At 38.9% G+C, this 11,850-nt stretch overlaps 1 long non-coding RNA gene across 1 annotated transcript in view; it reads right to left on the bottom strand.

Annotated features, from left to right (window-relative positions):
• Positions 1-9,275: 9,275 nt before the first annotated feature.
• The window catches only part of LOC116482014 (uncharacterized), a 130,646-nt gene continuing 128,071 nt past the window's right edge, over positions 9,276-11,850 (bottom strand). Inside the window, exon 3 of the long non-coding RNA XR_004251754.2 lies at positions 9,276-10,143. This is a non-coding gene — a long non-coding RNA (uncharacterized LOC116482014). The remainder of the gene's footprint in view (positions 10,144-11,850) is intronic.

The raw sequence follows: 11,850 nt of genomic DNA, 5'->3' as shown, positions 1-11,850 counted from the left end.
ACCATAGTTAAGAAAATTATTTAAACTTGTTTAAAATGCTTCCCAGGGCAATGATATCTAATAAAAGATCATTTGTAAAGGATCCATTTTAAAATGCACAGTCTTAGTATAATGTCCACTATAGAGAAAGACCTTAGCTTAAATTATACCACAGCTATTTTAAATGGATTTTTAAATTATCTACCTTTGCATTTCATCATGAATGTTTCAGGGAAATTATCCTGAGATAATGCCAACAAATGGCTGCAGACTTTAGGTTTATAATTGCTCTTGTTCATTTAAGGTTCCCAGCAGACCATATCAGGAAATTCAATGCCTGGCAAGTCGGGGTTGATAATATACCGTAACTGGCATTTTCTTATTAGATGAGCACCCAAATCGGTTTTCATTTGTAGCAATGACCCTAATTAAGAGAGTTATGATTTAAAGCAAGTCTTTGCATTTTAAGAGTCAGATGTGGATATGGTAGAGTTAGCCAAAGGGTTGTATTTTTTTAAAAAACATTGGCATAATTTGGCCTTAATTTTAATTTTTCAAATGTATATCAAATACGTTTTTTTCAGTGACTCCCTCTCTCAAAATGAGACTCCCTTCTAGCTACTGAGCAAATATATGAATAAGCAAAGATGTTCATATACACATACATTCACATGTACCTAAGTATACTCACCTCAGTCTTCACTAAATTATTTGGTTTTTGATCTGCAGGAGGTCTTAGAAAAAAGAACATCTAATTCAGCTAGCTCCCAACACCTCCACTACCTGAAGTGGAAGAACCCATGGCATGGCAGGTAAAGCATTTCGCTTGAGATCATCAGCTGTTAAGAGGTAGAGCCTGAACTACATGAGTCTCTGGGATCCTAATCCAGGGATTTTGATGGTAAATGTACAAAAAGATCCCCCTCCAAAAAATACTATTTAAAGATGCTATCTGTGCCATATATTGAAGTGCCTGACTTCCTAAAAACTCATCGAGTCGACAGAAATTATTAATTGCTGTGTACCACAAAAGTGTCCTCACTGAAACTTTATGACAACATTGCTGTAGGGGGTCATTACCAAAAAGTAATTTTATTGTAAGGGACTTTGAGTATTCCATCTGAATGTATAGCCAAAATTTGATAACTTACGGGGCTGGATGCAAAGTAAATTCACCTCACCTAGCATATCAGTAAAAGGAGGTACAGCAAGAACAATAAGCAACTTTTGGAGATCATTTTACAATTTATGGAGAATATTTACCTAGATTATTTCTTTACTTACAATTGTCTTCACAGCCACACTGTAAAGGGGCAGGGCAAGAAAAACATCAGATATTGGACCATTATCATTCGCATTTCATTGTTTGGAAGATAAGACTCATCAGGCTTTCAAACAATAGATCCTTGTACTTTCCACTATACTATTCTAACTTCCTGAGAGCACAAAATATTATTGGTAATCTATTATAAATTGAAAAAAGCAATATGATTGGTGAGTTGCTGTTATAATTACAGAAGTGATAACAATAGCCATGATTATTTAGCACTTGGCTTCAGATGACGCCCTGAGAAGCCTCTTGGACATCCACAGATGTGAACATCTCCATGGTAAATGTTATCACGCCAATTCACAGAGAAGCAAACGGAGGTCAGAAGCGTTATCTGATTTCTCTAAAATCATGTAGCCTGTAACTGGCAGAACCAAGATTTGAACCAGGTTAACTTCACCCCAAACCAAGTGTTTTTAACCATCTTCTACACTTCCTTCATGAAAGATAATGCATGTGTTTGACAAGATCCCAGTGCATTGGTAATACAGAAGTATAAACAGAAATCAGTGTAAAGACCACCCCAAGCCAAGTTTCAACTAGTATAGGATAAAACTTTGAAAGAACAAAGAAAAAGTTTATACGACAAACGGCTTTCTAAGAGCTGTATGTGTGTATGTGTATGTGTTTGAGGGACAGGAGTCTCAAATATATATATACGTATAATATAACTATATTTTCATTTATACATGAATGCATATATATACATAGAAAATACATATTTTAAAAACTAAAATTATAAGGCCAAAAGGAATAACATATTATTAAGCTCTTTCACAAAATCCTAAAAAGTTCTAACAGTTATTAAGTAGAATTTATTTCCTAAGTTTGGTGCAGGAGACAGAATTGCTACCAGTGTTATAGGCAACTTTTCATCAAGATCTAATTGTTAGAATTGCTTCATTTCAAGGAAAATGATTTAGCCCCCAGGATATGCATATCACTATTCTAATAAGCCACATTATTTAACAAGGGGATGGCCTTCAGCTATTCTTGCAAGAGTGAAAATTTCCAGGAATTATCCTTACTGCTATTATAAATGAATAAATTTTAGTAGTCCCACACCGCAAATCTTTGGCACTGACCTATATAGAAACATTAATATCTTATGATATTGATTTCAAAGACAAAGTCCAGAACCTTATGGTAAATCTAGAGGAAGTTTGTCTCTCATGATAGATGCTGCCATAAGATTCACCTAATAATATCAGAGTAAATCATAATCTCCACTAAGCTCAAGACGGGATCACTGAGATGTACGTCCTCTCCAGGGGACTCTGGGCCCTCATGTGCTCTGGGCACATTTCCTGTAAATGGCCACCTAAAACATTGCTAGTTCCTTGTTCTTTGTGGCTGTCACTGGTAGATTGAGTTATAATCCAGTCAAGCTATATTCACGACATCCATGCCATTTTAAGGGTTTCAGATGTGTCCCCCAAAACAAGGACATTTGCAATGAGACAAAGTTAGTCAGTCAAGAACTATTAGAAAGAGATTGGGAAAAACAGGGCCATGAAACAAGTATGCCTTGGGCTTTGGTAGGTGGACAGGCTGAGCTGTGTTCTTCCAGATACCCTGTTCCTTAAACAGGAATGAACAGCCCTTCAACAAATAAATGAACTGTGGTATACACCAGTAGTTGGGGAAAACAATGCTTCCTCTCCTAGCCCCTGTACCAAGTTTACTACTTTGAAATATTATTATAATTTACAAGTTGCTAATATATTTTCCAAGCATGGTCCCTTTTAAGTATTAAAACTAGATAGCAGCACATATATAAATAATAGAACCATTGATAGGAACCATCAGTAAGTAAGCCAGACTCTAAAAAGTCCCCTTAATGTCTGGGGGTAGGGAGAAGAGGGCAGGGAACCTCACCTTCCAGCATCTCTAGCTATCAGCCCTATAGGCCATTATTCCAAAATTGCCAGCCTGGGTAAACACTGGAGACAGATGTTTTCCAGTTTGTTTATCTTCTTCCTGTCATTTTCACTGATACTCTCTGCTCTTCTTGGCAGGTGACCTTTCATAAATGCTGGCTTTGTTTTAGAAATGTCCTATCGTAAAAAAGAGGGCAGAATTCACAGAGCAAAGGCCAATGCAGCTGGAAGGCTTTGTGGGGGCCATGGAGCCTTGTCTCCTCTGCCAAAGGCCAGTGTTAACCTGCTTCCAGCCATGAGGAGGAAGGGGGTCAGCCCTCACTTCCCAATGCTTCATCCCATTCAAGCTTCGTTTCTTAACATTTCCAAGGAGAACACACTTAACAGTATGGAACTGCTGGTTGGCTAATCTATTTGCTGTGGTGGTATCTTAGGAAAATAAGAGTCAGCAAATATCTGGGTGACTTTTATAAGGAGATAAACAACTCAATATTCAACAGTACAAGTGAGGACTGGAAAATGTCCTAGTGGAGACATATGTTCAGTATTGGTTAGTTCTTTCTACTCAGAATCCCTAGAGGAAAAGAACTAATCTTACATGTAATAGAGATCGTTGGACTAGAAATCATAGATAACCTGGATTTATGCCCCAACTCTATTTCTATGGGACCTGGGATTCTTGTTGGTGGATCAGATGACTTCTTTGGGCAATTCCCTCTTTGGCAATAAAATAACAGTTCCTCTCCACCTGCCTCGAAAGAGTGTTAAATCTCAAGTAAGATTATGCATATAAAAGCATATTGTAAGTAGCAAACACTCACAAAGGGTACTGAGTACTTGGTACTTGGGCCACGGAGCTTGGGCTAACATCATTCACCAACTGTCTCTTTAAAAAAGAAGTTTCAGATGATCAAAAACATGAGGCATTTCTAAATTAGAAGAGCTCGAATAATGATCCCTTTCTGGTTCCTGATACTGTGGAGAGAGGTTAATAAGGAAGACAACAGTTTCCCATCAGGAGATGGAGAACTCAGTGTTTGAGGTGTAATGATAACACTGAAGTTACTAAGCAGCAATTCCTTCTTGCTCATATCTCAGAAGCAAAGAATCCTCAGGGTTAAGGGACACAAAGCCCACAGAGGCCTTCCTGAGGCTTCCCAGGTGTTAGCATGCTCAGGCCTTACTCAACAGACAAGACAAAGTGATGCTAACGCCCCCATGATAGGAAATAAACTTCTATTGTTTCTTGAAAGCATCTCTGGATAAGAGCAAGGACCAGAAGGCTTTTTCCCATGGTATCAAAAACTGGAACAGAGAGAAAGAGAATTTCTCATCACAATGTTAAAACATCCATCTCATGCTCTGAGGTGCATGTAGCCCTGAATGCTTCCTTCATAGTAGGGAGGCAGGCCTGAGGTTGCTCTTGGAAGGAGTCTCTGGCACAGAAAGCTTTGTAGAAACTCCATCAGATCTCCACTCTCTGCCTCCTGATTGGCTGCTGCCTTCACCTCCTCTTTGGCTTTTCTATTGCAGTTGTTGGATTTGTGATCTTTGCCATTTCAGGAAAGTTTCAGCATGTGTTGTATTGTAATTTTAGCTTTGTACTGTTTTTCTTTGTAAAAGAACCTCTTTAAAGAACAGAATGCAAACAAGTGGTTCTTCAAAGGGTTTCAAATGAGAAATGTTCAAATGTGTGTGAGTGTGGGCACTGTGGTAAACCCAGCAGTTGCTTGGCAGAGGTTATTCATTTATACACTCAGTCATTTGACTTGGATTCCTAGACCTCTATAATAGAGGCTGGCAATGTAAAGATGAATGAGAACAACTGGCTTCATCCCTAGAAAGATGTGGCCCAAGGAAACTAAAACTCGCTTCTCCCTCGCTGTCGTCACCATCAGCAGCATGAGTAACCTCAATACCATAACACATTTTTACTCACGGGTAACCCACTTAATATAAATTCTTCAGTCAATTTCTTTGTTTGTTTTGTTGTTGTTGTCTTTTGTTTTACTTTTATTTTGGGTTCTGGGGTACATGTGTAGATTTGTTATATAAGTAAACTTGTGTCATGAGGATTTGGTGTACAAATTATTTAATCACCCAGGTAATAAGTACAGTATTCCATAGGTGGATTTTGATCTTCACCCTCCTCCCACCCTCCACCCTCAAGTAGGCCCTGGTGTCTGTTGTTGCCTTATTCATGTCCATATGTACTCAATGTTTAGCTCCCCCTTAGAAGTGAGACTATGTGATATTTGGCTTTCTGTTACTGTGTTAGTTCACTTAAAATAATGGCCTCCAACTCCATCCATGTTGCTGCAAAGGACATGATCTTGTTCTTTTATATGGCTGCATGGTGTATATGTGCCACATTTTCTTTATCCAGTCTAACATTAGTGGGCATTTACATTGATTCCATGTCTTTGCTATTGTGAATATTGCTGTAATGAACATATATGGGTATGTCTTCAATCAATTTCTAATGCATCTCTAAATCTTCTGTATCACTTTCAACTACTTTGAACACATAGAACTTAGTAGGCATCTAATATTTGTGGAAAGATGATCTTGAAGAATAAAATAAACATCTAAAGTGGGTTGATACCATTTGAGCAGGAAGAGTGAGGGTGGATGCATCAGTTGGAGAGCATTGGGGACAACTGAGGAATAATGGAGTAATTAATTGTACATGACCCCAGGCCCTTTGCACTCACCAGATACCGACTTCCTCCTGCATTCTTAGTCACAGCCAGATTCAGCTTTAATTGATCTCCACTGAGCACCTAAAGTGAACCAGGAATTATGTAGGTAGTCTTGTATGGCATAGTTTACCTAATATCACAAAACAACCCCTTATGTCCAATTAATCCCTCATTACTGGGGTGGGAAATGTGGCTCAAAGATATTAAATAAGTTGCCTAGGTTCCACAGCCTAGCTATGTTAGACCCAGGATCCCGTGTCAGGTCTGCTGCCTCTGACTAGGGTTGCATTATTCTTAAGCATCAGAAATGGATCTCGGAACATGAATTTTAAATGAGAAAGACCCACCTAGTTAAAAAGACTGTAATTTTTTAATCCATTTGGATGATCAGAACAAAGGCTATAAAAGCATCCTTTGAAAGATCAGGCCAGCCAGAGTCACCTCCCCTTCGCAAGGAGGAAGTCACATAGGTCTAGCTCATCCTCTTAGGAGCGGAGCCCCTGTGAGTTTAGTTCCTAACCAGCTCATCCCAGCCTGGACTCTCTCTACTGCCTCAATGCAAATGACTACCTCAACCCAGGGTAACCTTATAGATTTTTTAATTCAGTAGTTATTCAAAGTCACTGAACAACTTATTTAGCAGATAAGATAAAGTTCGCAGGATAAAATGTGTAGGCATGCAAATGTGAAGCATTTCCATGTGGCACACCGAAGTCTGGCATTGCGTGTTTTAAAAGCCTTCGAAGTGCTGTGCGTGTCCTCGTACTTTTCTATATTCCAGTGTAGGATTGTGGAGATCTAATTTTCCTCAATTAAGTTCTCATTGCCGATGAAGCCTGAAGAGAATGTGAAATGGTTTGAAGTAAGGAGTGTGTCCTTCAATGTGGATCGATGGGCAAGAACAGTGTGACCAGAGCAGCCATGGGGCAATGCTCTATATCCTCACCAAAGAAGATGGATGCTTTGGGAGTTGAAGAGGATGATCGATAGCATTCTGACTGACATTGATACAAGAAAAGGTCACTCAAGAGTCCAAGCCATAGGGTGTTACCCAGCCCTTGAGGGTGTCGTTCACATTGCAGCCCCTGTAAATAGCACCTCCTGGACTTGGTGGACATGGTGGCCCTATAGATCCCTTGTCTTCCCTATTCTCTAGTACTATTATCCTCCATTTATGACCAAGACGGTGGAACAGGCAGAATGAAGAGAAACCACCATATGTTGCCTTGGCCCCAGCTCATGACAACATCCCCAAAGTCAATAGCCTTTGAGTGCCCCCAGGAAAGAGGATGTGGGAGTGAGGAATACCATGTGCCTGTTCTGTATCAATGTCTGCATTTTATTGATCCGTCCACAATCCCTCCCAAGAGGGGTGGATCATTACGCCCTGTCTTTACAGCCAGTGCCTCCTCTGCATGAAAGCCACAGCAGAACAATCCCACTTTGCCATTCTCAACTTTGCTTTTGTCAATAAGTGCTGAAGACATAAAAAGGGAAGATGGGCTTTGCTCCTGAATGAGAGCTATTTGACTTCCAATACACAGACTGCGGCAAATACCTTTAGATGTTGTGTCCTGTGGAGCCTTTTCAGAGGTAGGTTTTGTTTGCAGAGGGCTCTTTTCTCCTTGAACTAGACCCAGAGAGCCATCCTCTCTTAATTTGACCTTGTGGATGCATCGTGGCATAGGTATGCCAAACCATGCCCTGGTCCCTTGGTGGAAATGATGGGCTCACAGTATTTTTTCCAGGCAGCATCAGCCATGCCATAGTGAGGAAACATCGAGTTAAACAGAGCTTGCCTTTCTCTTGTGTTTAGGCTGCTGCCCCTGCTCTCTCTGCACAGCCCCAGACTGGCAACATTTTAAGGCAGAGTTTTAAAGTAAGCAGGAAATTGCCTCGTTTAGCTGTTATGCTTTTTCCAAGCTTTAGGGCACACACACAGAAAATTTAAATGCATCCCCAAATAGTACTTGGTATCAAGAATGGGCATCTTAAAGGTACTATACAATGGAAGATTGAGGATGTGACAGGGCCACAAACATAAAAATTAACTTATCCAACTCATGGCTCCTCCCAACTCAGTATTAGAAGCAATGGGGAATAAGAACACATTCTCTCTTGGGAATCTTCAGAGTAGTAAAAACCACTTTATATTTATGCAGAATGAGCTACTTTTGTGCTTTACAGACCGTCTTGTGCATGGTTTGTAACTCATATTAAATTTGATGATGGATATGAAAGTATTTTATAAACAGAAAATTGTTATGCAGATTTTAGCTATTATGAAAATAATGATGAGTAAATAACTTCAGTTAGTGATGCTGTCATTGGACCAATGGAAGCCTTTCTCTCCTGTTCCTCAGTCCTACCCTTGGATGCAGAAGAAAGAAAAACACACAAGAAAGGAATTTTAGGAGATGGAAATTTTTTAAGTTACTGATATTTACTAATAGTCATAGAACTGCAAATTAAACAGTAAAATTCCATTTCAAGTTATAAGAGATTGGTAAATAAATAAAAGATTGAAAACAATCAATGTTGACAACACTATAGCGAAATAGGCAGTGTGAAGTGTTAAAATGTTAAAGATCCTAATTATTTGATATAACAATTCCACTTCTGTGAATCATCCTACCAAAAATGAAAACACTAGTCATTATATCCCATTATATCCATATATGTATAGATAGGTAACTAGATAAATAGATATAAATAGATACCTATTGATGTTCAATATGGGATTGTTTGTAGTGCAGAAAAACTGAAAAATAAAAATCCCAATAATCATTCATAAGTCAATAGTTTGTTTTGTTTTGTTTTTTGAGGCAGAGTCTCACTCCATCTCCCAGGCTGGTGTGCAGTGGTGCTATCTCAGCTCACTGCAACCTCCACCTCCTGGGTTCAGGCGATTCTTGTGACTTCAGCCTCCCAAGTAGCTGGGAACACAGGCATGCACCACCACAGCTGGCTAATTTTTTTTTTTTTTTTTTTTTTGTATTTTTACTAGAAATGGAGTTTCGCCATGTTGGCCAGGCTGGTCTTGAACTCCTCGCTTCAAGTGATCCACCCACCTTGGCCTCCCAAAGTACTGGAATTGCAGGCATGAGCCACTGTGCCCAACAGTCATTCTTGAACAATAGAATTTTAATGTCTTTGCACTAATGCTCTGCCCTCAAGATATACTATAATTTACTGAGCCTTACACATATTTGTCAATGTTTAAGCTGATTCTAATATTTCGCCATTATAAAAACACAGACATAGGCAGCCTTGTATACAAATCTCATTCTACAACTCTGATTATTCCTGTAATGTTTATTCCCAGAAAGGGAAATGAATAGTATTTCGGATTGTGATGTCAACTGAGTGACCACAGGACAGAGAACAGGGTGGTTGGGAGCAGGGTTTGGCAGTGTGCACTGGAAGGGAAGGGTGGGGAAAAAATGTTCTCTGAAGAGGGGGTACTTGACCAGGAGACCTACATGATGGGAAGGAACCAGGCATGCATAATGCTGAGCAATCAGCCTCTCTGGCAAAAGGCATAGCATGTGCAAAGGCCCTGACTCAGGAAAGCTCCAAAGCTTTACAAAGCCTGGAAAACTCTTAAGAGGTAATGAGCACCCTGTCAAAACAGACCAATCAGCTCTCTGTAAAACAGACCAATCGGCTCTCTGTAAAATGGACCAATCAGCAGGATGTGGGTGGGGCCAGATAAGAGACTAAAAGCTGGCTGCTGGAGCCAGCAGTGGCAACCCGCTTGGGTCCCCTTTCACAGTGCGGAAGCTTTGTTCTTTCGCTCTTTGCAATAAATCTTGCTACTCCTCACTCTTTGGGTCCACAAAGCCTTTACGAGCTGTAACACTCACCAGGAAGGTCTGCAGCTTCACTCCTGAAGCCAGCAAGACCATGAACCCACCGGGAGGAAGGAACAACTCCAGACACGCCGCCTTAAGAGCTGTAACACCGCGAAGGTCTGCAGCTTCACTCCTGAGCCAGCAAGACCACGAACCCACCAGAAGGAAGAAACTCCCAACACATCCGAACATCAGAAGGAACAAACTCCGGACACGCCACCTTTAGAACTGTAACACTCACCGCGACGGTCCGCAGCTTCATTCTTGAAGTCAGTGAGACCAAGAACCCACCAATTCTGGACACAAAAGGTAGAGGTGTCCTCAGGGAATGGCCCAGCAGAATTTTCCACGTCGCAGGGAATGCTCTACAAAATGTTGAAGATGTAGAGGAGTTCTTGCTGAAATCAAGAAAACAACATTAGAAAAATTAGCAAAGGTTGAAGGAAAGAATAAGAATGGTAGACTAGGTCCTTTTAGGGTACACATAAAACAGACTGCGGATGACGAGAATTCAGGGTGCACAGTAGCCAGGGAAGCCTGGACCCCTGCAACATCTGCAGCAAGTACAGATGTGAAGTGTTCTGCCATAAATTCAAGCATAGTGGTTCTGTGTTCCTATCTCGATGCCACTTCAGGACTCCTCACTCCTTCAGGGCTGTTGAAATGATATATTGATGTGATCTTCATTTTTGTCAATACCGATTGTCTCAACCCCATTTGTCTGGAAAAAAATTACTAATTTGTGATGCCACCTTAAACATTTGCTGAAATATATCTGCATTGGAGGGTCTATCTCAAGATGCTCTATTCTTTTTAATTGATCTCTTCTACTAATGCTCATACCAATGTGCCTTTCTAAATTATGTCCAGTTTTCTTTTAACAAAATTACTATTTACTAGGGCAAGTCTTCCTTACTTAGTCTTTGTTCAGGGGTTGGGTTATTCCAACCCTCCATTCATCCACTGAACTTTGTAATAACGAAAAAAAAAAAAGTGCCAAAACAATGACACTAGGATTTCGATGACTTTGTTAAAACTATAAATAAATCAGCATGGAACTGCAATAGCCATACTGTCTTTTGAAAATATCTCCTAATTAACATAGGGTTTCACATGTCCCTCAATTAATTCTCTCCTCTGAATTAATTGTTTCCATTATACTTCTAAATGTTTATTGCTTATACAGTATATAGGAAACATCTGAGAGTTTCATATTTATTTGTTATATTCAGCCACCTTAATAAAATACCTTATTAATGTTCAGAGTTATTTTATCTTTTGATTAATTTTTATCACATTCTCCATAATAACAAGGACATCATCAATATTCATGTCTTGTTTCTCATTCTTATGTGAATACAGAGGATGTATTGTTGATAAGTGTATTAGTCACTCAAGATGTATATTCCCAGCTTTATAAAATAATTGCATGTGAGATTGAATTTATTCCTTTTGCATTCCTGGAATAAGCTCTATGTTGCATTATTTTAAATATTGATTAAATTTATTTGTACTCTAGCCTTTTAAAATTTGTAAGTATTCATCTATGCTTTTAAAAATGGTATTAGTGCACTCAGAATATTTTTTTATCTGGAATTAATATCAGTATTTTATATTTTCCAAAAAAGAAAATCATTTATTTTACTGAGTGCTTCAATATTCTGGCATAGATTTAGAGGATTTATAATTTCTGTCTCCTTTATATTTGTTGTTTCATCATTTCTAACTTCTGATTTTGTTTATTTGAGCTAGCCATTTTATTATCTTAAGGAGGATTCCAGACATAGGTCTTGAAATTGTTTTCCTTATAAAAATAGTGTCTTAGATGTACCTCTCCATTTACTTGTCAATTATATTCCTTACCAATATTGCTTCTTTATATTTACAGAGTTTTTTTCCTAATTTCTTGAGTATAATGATTAACTCATTTCATTTTATTTTTCTTTAATAATGCTACGAATTTGCTTTTTACTACTGTTTTGGAAGCATCCAATGTCTTTATGAGTTGTATTCCATTTTTTTCTTTTAAAAATAATTATATTCATAATTTCTTTCTAGACATGCTAGATATTTGCAATAGTATATTTAAATTGCTGAATAGGTTA

This window comes from Hylobates moloch, unplaced genomic scaffold, assembly GCF_009828535.3.
Source record: "Hylobates moloch isolate HMO894 unplaced genomic scaffold, HMol_V3 SCAFFOLD_14, whole genome shotgun sequence".
Lineage (NCBI taxonomy): Eukaryota > Metazoa > Chordata > Mammalia > Primates > Hylobatidae > Hylobates > Hylobates moloch.
Note: the sequence above shows the minus strand (reverse complement) of the source record. Positions and strands in the feature narration are given on the sequence as shown.